This window comes from Scyliorhinus torazame, chromosome 10, assembly GCF_047496885.1.
Source record: "Scyliorhinus torazame isolate Kashiwa2021f chromosome 10, sScyTor2.1, whole genome shotgun sequence".
Classification (NCBI taxonomy): Eukaryota; Metazoa; Chordata; class Chondrichthyes; order Carcharhiniformes; family Scyliorhinidae; genus Scyliorhinus; species Scyliorhinus torazame.
Window position 1 is genome coordinate 99850850 of NC_092716.1, and position 8799 is coordinate 99859648.

The 8799-nt window shown below is 50.3% G+C and overlaps 1 protein-coding gene across 1 annotated transcript in view; it reads right to left on the minus strand.

Moving 5' to 3' along the window:
* The window catches only part of LOC140430797 (mixed lineage kinase domain-like protein), a 99072-nt gene extending 90611 nt beyond the window's left edge, over window positions 1–8461 (minus strand). The window contains exon 1 of the mRNA XM_072518496.1: window positions 8283–8461. The gene's annotated coding sequence lies outside the window, so the exon portion shown is untranslated. The remainder of the gene's footprint in view (window positions 1–8282) is intronic.
* Between the last annotated feature and the right edge of the window lie 338 nt (window positions 8462–8799).

Below are 8799 nucleotides of genomic sequence, written 5' to 3' on the forward strand. Positions count from 1 at the left end.
CTTGAAGAAGGAAAAGGATCCGCTACAATGCGGGTCCTACAGACCAATTTCCCTCCTCAATGTGGATGCCAAGGTCCTGGCCAAGGTAATGGCAATGAGAATAGAGGAATGTGTCCCGGGGGTGGTTCATGAGGACCAAACTGGGTTTGTGAAGGGGAGACAGCTGAACACGAATATACGGAGGCTGTTAGGGGTAATGATGATGGCCCCACCAGAGGGTGAAACGGAGATAGTAGTGGCGATGGATGCCGAGAAAGCATTTGATAGAGTGGAATGGGATTATCTGTGGGAGGTGTTGAGGAGATTTGGGTTTTGAGAGGGGTATGTTAGATGGGTGCAGCTGTTGTATAGGGCCCCAGTGGCGAGTGTGGTCACGAATGGACGGGGATCGGCATATTTTCGGCTCCATAGAGGGACAAGGCAGGGATGTCCTCTGTCCCCATTACTGTTTGCACTGGCGATTGAGTCCCTGGCGATAGCGCTGAGAGGTTCCAAGAGATGGAGGGGAATACTTAGGGGAGGAGAAGAACACCGGGTATCTTTATATGCGGATGATCTGCTACTATATGTGGCGGATCCAGCGGAGGGGATGCCAGAAATAATGCGGATACTTGGGGAGTTTGGGGATTTTTCAGGGTATAAATTGAACATGGGGAAGAGTGAGCTGTTTGTGGTGCATCCAGGGGAGCAGAGTAGAGAAATAGAAGACCTACCGTTGAGGAAGGTAACAAGAGACTTTCGTTACCTGGGGATCCAGATAGCTAAGAATTGGGGCACATTGCACAGGCTAAATTTGACGCGGTTGGTGGAACAGATGGAGGAAGATTTCAAGAGATGGGATATGGTAGCATTGTCAATGGCAGGGAGGGTGCAGGCGGTTAAGATGGTGGTCCTCCCGAGATTCCTCTTTGTGTTTCAGTGCCTCCCGGTGGTGATCACGAAGGCTTTTTTCAAAAGGATAGAAAAGAGTATCATGGGTTTTGTTTGGGCCGGGAAGACTCCGAGAGTGAGGAAGGGATTCTTACAGCGTAGTAGGGATAGGGGGGGGCTGGCACTACCGAGCCTAAGTGAGTATTATTGGGCCGCTAATATTTCAATGGTGAGTAAGTGGATGGGAGAGGAGGAAGGAGCGGCGTGGAAGAGATTAGAGAGGGCGTCCTGTAGGGGGACCAGCCTGCAGGCTATGGTGACAGCCCCATTGCCGTTCTCACCAAGGAACTATACCACGAGTCCGGTGGTGGTAGCTACACTGAAGATTTGGGGACAGTGGAGACGACATAGGGGAAAGACCGGAGCATTGGGGGGGTCCCCGATAAGAAACAACCATAGGTTTGCCCCGGGGGGAATGGATGGGGGATATGGAATGTGGCAAAGAGCAGGTATAACGCAATTGAAAGATCTATTTGTGGATGGGAAGTTCGCGAGTCTGGGAGCGCTGACTGAGAAATATGGGTTGCCCCAAGGGAATGCATTCAGGTACATGCAATTGAGGGCTTTTGCGAGGCAACAGGTGAGGGAATTCCCGCAGCTCCCGACACAAGAGGTGCAGGACAGAGTCATCTCGAATAAATGGGTGGGGGACGGTAAGGTGTCGGATATATATAGGGAAATGAGGGATGAAGGGGAGACTATGGTGGACGAACTAAAAGGGAAATGGGAAGAAGAGCTAGGGGAGGAGATCGAGGAGGGGCTGTGGGCAGATGCCCTAAACAGGGTAAACTCGTCGTCCTCGTGCGCCAGGCTAAGCCTGATTCAGTTTAAGGTATTACACAGGGCACATATGACTGGAACACGGCTCAGTAAATTTTTTGGGGTGGAGGATAGGTGTGCGAGGTGCTCGAGAAGCCCAGCGAATCATACCCATATGTTTTGGTCATGCCCGGCACTACAGGGGTTTTGGATGGGGGTGACAAAGGTGCTTTCGAAAGTAGTAGGAGTCCGGGTCGAACCAAGCTGGGGGTTGGCTATATTTGGGGTTGCACAAGAGCCGGGAGTGCAGGAGGCGAGAGAGGCCGATGTTTTGGCCTTTGCGTCCCTAGTAGCCCGGCGCAGGATATTGCTAATGTGGAAAGAAGCCAAGCCCCCGGGGGTGGAGACCTGGATAAATGATATGGCGGGGTTCATAAAGTTAGAGCGGATTAAGTTCGTCCTAAGGGGGTCGGCTCAAGGGTTTACCAGGCGGTGGCAACCGTTCGGCGAATATCTTGCGGAAAGATAGATGGGGGGAAAAAGGCAGCAGCAGCAGCCCAGGACTTGGGGGGGGGGGGGGGGGGGGGGTGTGGCCTGAGACAAGGCAGTTGCCAATTAGGGCTAGTTTTTTATTTTTGTTATTTAATATTTATTTATTTGTTGTTGTTTTCTTTTGTTCTTGTTTAAATAAAAAAGGTCATTATTATCTGTATTGTTATAATGTTGTGTAAAGGATGCACAATGTACTGTGTTGGTTGACCAAAAATTTTCAATAAAATATTATTTTTAAAAAAAAGAGACTGAAATGTATGTTTGAATGTTAAATGCCCCCTTAGGATTTTTTAGAGATATGTGTTGTATTGGGGAAACGTAGGTAAATATTTTGACCCATATGACAGAGTAGCGTAGAACCTGTCCTTGATTGAGGGTACCCGGCATGTCAGAGAACAGGAGAAGATCCAGTAGTGTGATCCTTCACGCTTCGCGTTGAGCATCAAGAGGACGGAGTGTAGCCATCTGGGATGGCCACTTACAACCAGGAATAGGGAAGGTTGCAAGGCATAACGGGAAAAATGGACAATGCGAGATTCAGGCAGGCTCAGAGCCTGAAATGTATATTTGCAAGTGAGGAATCCAGACGGTATCGAAACCCCAACCGATTAGCATTTGATGGACCGATTAGCATTTGATGGCCCATCTCCACCAGACAAAGGACTGGTACTTGAGCGACCGGCACAGTCCCAGACATTTTGGCGCTACTCCCTGTACTAGGGAAGCGTAAACAACAGGGTCAATGACCGCTTGCGACTCGCCCAGCCATCAAGGCACCCGCCCATTTATTGGTTAGAATCGAACGCAATGATCAGGAATCACCCAATTAGTGGGGTCTGAACTGAAGGACCGCCCACAAGAGCGCGAAAACCCCCAAGAATAAAAAGAGAGACCACCATGTGTTTGGCCTCACTTGGACCTGGCGCCCCGGCAACGTCTGCTTCCAAGTGCAGTACCACCAGAAGCAAGTTCAAGTTCAACGCCCGCTACCAGACGGATGAGCCTAGTTGAGCAGCAGGTACTTCTACAGACCCGATAGATCAAGGATCGAACAACGGCCACTGTTCCTCTGACCTAAGCCGAGTGCCTGAAGTTAAGTACAGGTTGTCATAGTCGATAGGTGTAGTTTAACTAGTAGTGTTTATGTTGCATGATTAATTGTGTGTGTAAATAAAGTACCCTTGACCTTGAACTAACTAACTGGTGTTTGGCTCTTTGATCGATAGCCGGTTGAACCTTGTGGTGGTATCATTTGATACCTGGCGACTCTGAGCATTAGAACATAGATATCAAAAGAAAGGAGGGCAACCTCACTGACTGCCATATTTACAGTAGGTAAAAAAGGCAACAGTAGAAAACTGGGGTTGGGAAAGCACCGGATAACATTAAATTCAAGTCTGGTTTAAAATATTTACATAAAAACCATGAGACACCAGGCGCAGTATAAAGTGTGAAAACCTTGGGAAAAGGAGTAGGCCATTCAGCCCTTTGAACCCATTTTGTCATTCTAGTACACCATGGCAGTTCAGTCCCTCAAAAACTATCGACCTCGGTTTTGAAAATTACAATTGACCCGGCACTCCGAGCCTTTGTGGAGTTCCACACTTCACTAACCTTTGTGTGAAAAACATTACTGATAAATGGTCCAACTCTAATTTTAGGATCCTGCCTCCTTGTTCCCTCACCAAAGGAAATAGTTTCTGTGTCTATATTACCAAATCACATTAGAATTTTAAACACCTTAATTAGACCAACCTTCCAGATGCACAGGAATACAATCCAACTTTAAACGTCCCTTATAACTTAACCATTTGAGAGTATTTTATCCCTCTCTGCTAGCTTTTAGGGATTTGTGTACGTGGACACACAAATATCTTTGCTTTTGCACCGCTCCTAGTTTCGCCTCATTATGGAATTATTCTACTTTCTCTTTCTCAGACAAAGTCGATTACCTCATATATCCCCACACTGAACCTCATCTGCCAAAGTTTGCATCCCCTGATTTGCTTTGTCTCTGCCCCGTTGTAATTTGCACTTAGCCACAACTTACTGTTCCTCCTAACTTAGTATGATCTACAAACATGGATCAGGAACTCATGATTCCATCATCCAATTTATTGATGTATCAGGTAAAATGCTTAAACCACACTACAGACCCCTGGGGTTGTCACACCTCAAGAATTACAAAGTGTTTTCTTTATTCCTATCAGAATCACAAAAAAATCACAGAATAATACAGCACAGAAGAGGTCCTTTGGCTCATCGAGTCTGCACCGACGCATGAAGAACGCCTGACCTGCCTACCTAATTCCATTCGCTATGATATGCCAAGTGCTCGTCCAGGTATTTTTAAAGGACGTGACGCAACCCGCCTCTACCACCCTCCCACAGTGCATTCCAGACTGTCACCACCCGCTGGATAAAAAGTTTTTCCTCAAAGCCCCCCCAACCCTCCTGCCCTGACCTTGAACTTGTGTCCCCTCTTAACTGATCAGGCTACCCCTCAATCTTCTCTGCTCCAGCGTAAACAACGCAAGCCTAGTCAACCTCTCAAATGTTCCACCCAGGCAACATCCTGGTGAATCACCTCTGCACCTCACCCACTTCAGTGCAATCACATCCTTCCTATGCAGTGGCCCCACCCCCACCCCCCCACACCCCCCACCCACCCCCGCCCCAACCTCCCAACCAACTACAAAACCACATCATAAAGTTACCTCCAATTCTCCGCATTTCCTTTTAACTTTTCTTGTTTGGAACCTTTTCTTCTGAAAGTCCAGAAAAGCAAGGTTCCTACTCCCCTATCCACAGTGCTAGCGACCTCCTCAAATAATTTAACTCGATTAATCAGACATGACCTACCCTGCACCAAGCCTTGCTCTCTTTGATCATCTCACACATGGTCATGAGTATGATCATGCTCAGCTGGGTTAGGTGATGAGGTCGGGTCAAGTTGGGATGAGGGCTAGTTGGGGTGTCAAAGGATCATTCAGTGGGGAACCAAAGAGAAAATGCTGGAAAATCTCAGCAGGTCTGGCAGTGTCTGTAGGGAGAGAAAAGAGCTAATGTTTTGAGTCCAGAATTTGCTTTTATTCAGTGGGGAAAAAAATTGGAGGTCTAGGATAAAGTCTACGGTGGCAAGAAGAGGTGAGGTCCAGTCGTGAGGCGAGGCTGGGTCAGGGAGGTGGATTTGAGGGAGAGTCATGGGGTCAAGGGGAGAGCTGGGGCGAAAGGATCGATTGTATAATTACCCAGGAGTTAGACTTGTATTTTTCAGTCTAACATTTCCTGGGTTACCATTGTAAGTGTCCTTCCTGTTTATTTTGTTTGTTCCCATTTATTTTATTTCTATTATGTTTTTCCGTGGACCCATTTTCGGGATATGTCTTTAAGTAGAAGACTCAAGGAAACAGCCTGCTTCCCAGGACACTGTTCCCAGGTTTTGTATCCTGGAAAATTGGAGCTTGACTCTTCAGCATCAAATGGATCTTAGGTACCAGTTTTGGAGGGAATCTGTTCGATTGGTTAACTGGCAACAGGTGGATTGGTCAGGGACATTGTTCTGCCTGACAACAGACAGTGATTGGCTCCTGTGAAATGCTTTGAGCGATCCTAGCAGAAGTCTTTAAACCTTGGAAGTGAAAGAACTCTCTCTTTCCTGCTTGCTGAAATGAAAGAACTGCTCTATTGTTCTGAAAACAGTGAGTCCAGGCACATCCTTTGTTGTGAATCTGAAATGATGTGGAATCTGCAGAGAAGGTAGACAACCTTGTTAGAGAAAACCATCTCAAGTCTAGAAGGAAAAAGTATCAAAACAAAAGCCTGAACTTCAGAAAGACACTCACTGGAAGTCATCCCAGTGTATTAAATATCCTTATCCATTTTTAAATTAATATTTTATTTCCCTTTCCAACACCCTTTCTCCTCTGTTGTTTGTCTGTCTGTGTGCCTGTGTAGAGAGCAGGGTAAGTTAGAAGGGGTGATGGTTGGGGAAGGGGTAATAGATAGTTATATTTTCTGTCTGTTTACTTACAATACTGTACATAATAGAAGGGTACTTGTGTTTTAAAGTCACAAACCAAGGGTGGGATTCTCCGAGCCCACGCCGGGTCAGAGAATCGCCGGGGGCGCGGGAAATTCCCGCCACGCCGCTCCGACGCCGGGACCCCATTCCCCAGGGGGAATCAGTGCCGATTGCGCCCGCGTGGTTGCCGTGTCGATTATCCGTGGGCGACGGGCCGAACTCCCGCCGAGTCCCGCAGGCGTGGTTCCAACCTGGTACCACCCGGTGGGAGTTCGGTCCCGCGGCCGCGGTGGACGTCCTAGTGGGGGGGGGGGGATCTGACTCCAGGGGGAGGGCCTCCACGGGGTCCAGGCCCGCGATCAGGGGCTTTCGATCGGCAGGCAGCCGCGATCTGGAGGGGGCCTACCTCCTTCCGCGCAGCCCGCTGTACAGTCCCCGACATGTTGCTCTGCGCCGGCACAGAGACGGCAACCACACGCATGGACCGGCGCGGAGATGGCCGTCGCACACATGCGTGGACCCGCGCCGGCCATGCAGGGCCGCCTTTTGGCACCGGAACAGCGCGCAGCACTCCGCCACTGTGCTCGCCCCCTGATTACCGCTGAATTGCTCTGCCAGGAACCCATTGGAGGCACCAGCAAACTGGCGTGAACTGCAAGGGCACAAGAGGTGTTCATTCACACAAACAATTCATACCACTCCGGTGTTTACGCCGGCGTCAACACTTGGCCAGGACTTCGGAGAATCCCAGCCCCAGTGTCTGTAGTTTATTGGGCTCAACTTCAGGTATTTCAAATAAAATCTGGTGCAAGATTCTCCGACCCCCCGCCGGGTTGGAGAATCGCCGGTGGCTGGCGTGAATCCCACCCCCGCCGGTTGCCGAATTCTCCGGCACCGGATATTCGGCGGGGGCGGGAATCGCACCGCGTCAGTTGGCCCCCTTGGCCCCCCCCCCCTTGGTGACTCTCCGGCCCGGATGGGTCGAAGTCCCGCTGCTAGAATGCCTGTCCCACCGGTGTGGATTAAACCACCTCTCTTACCGGCGGGACAAGGCGGCGTGGGCGGGCTCCGGGGTCCTGGGGGGGGGGGGTGCAGGGCGATCTGGTCCTGGGGGGTGCCCCCACGGTGGCCTGGCCCGCGATCGGGGCCCACCGATCCGCGGGCAGGCCTGTGCCATGGGGGCACTCTTTTCCTTCCGCCTTTGCCACGGCCTCCACCATGGCGGAGGCGGAAGAGACTCCCTCCACTGCGCATGCGCGGGGATGCCATGAGCGGCCGCTGACGCTCCTGTGCATGCGCCACCCGGCAATGTCGTTTCCGCGCCAGCTGGCGGGGCACCAAAGGCCTTTCCCGCCAGCTGGCGGGGCGGAAATCAGTCCGGCGCGGGCCTAGCCCCTCAAGGTGAGGGCTCGGCCGGTCAAGATGCAGAGGATTCCGCACCTTTGGGTTGGCGCGATGCGGGACTGATTTGCGCCGTTTTTGGCGCCAGTCGGCGGACATCACGCCGATTAGGGAGAATTTCGCCCCAATTGACCACGCATTCGCCCGGGGTGTCCTGGCGCCATCCATGTATATCAGAACTGTCCGAAGTCTCCACCTCAAAACTCAGAACTGGATGCTCTTTGAGTGGGCCCTGGGGAGCAGGGGAAGTTCAAACTTTAGGATTTTCAAAGAATCCTGAAGTGTATTTTGCGAGTCATACATCAGAACTTCTAAAAAGCTGCCTGATTAAACTGGTCCATGGCAGACTTTACACTTGTTGATATGCACCCTGAGTCACTACATGCAGGCACGATCCCCTCTCTTCTCCCTCCCACAAACCAAGTTTGGAAATGTTTTCAACTATATCCTAACTGGACACAACAGTGATTAGGGGGGGAGGGGGGGGGGGGGCGCGGAGGAGGCCAGCCTGGGCTGATCTTTGTACATTTGCGAAAAGGTACCAGGATGCCGGTAAAGAACCATATTCGTTAACCTGTTGGAAGTCTGGTTCCTGACTGGGCAATTCATTACTTACCGATTCACTCCGTTCCCGCTGGAATAGTTCAGTGAACTTGCTGGGAATTATTTCTGTTCCAACTTCCAAAGCGCTCCGCACTGCGCTGCTTTCTATTCCTCGTTTCGTTTTGTCTCGATCACGGTCGCTTTCCAGAACTTTTGTTTTCTGCTCTGACAGAACACTTCCTTCTGAATCGTTCAGCCCCTCCCCCAAGAATCTGCTGGCCTGTCAATCTGCCAGCGGGCCTGAGCTGGGACTGCAAAGGGTGTGGTTGTTAAAACGTGGCTGACAACCATACTGACTGGAGGCACCAGCAAACTGGCGTGAACTGCAAGGGCACAAGAGGTGTTCATTCACCCAAACAACCAAATACAACAGGATACACACTCACAAGGCCAAACAATACAGAAGCAAATGAAAAAGCAAATACACAACTCGAAGGGTATACAGTACACATACACAGGTTTGCATACTGTACAAAAATGAAAGACTGCAAATCAATGGACAAGAAAGACAGAAAACATTCGACCCACAA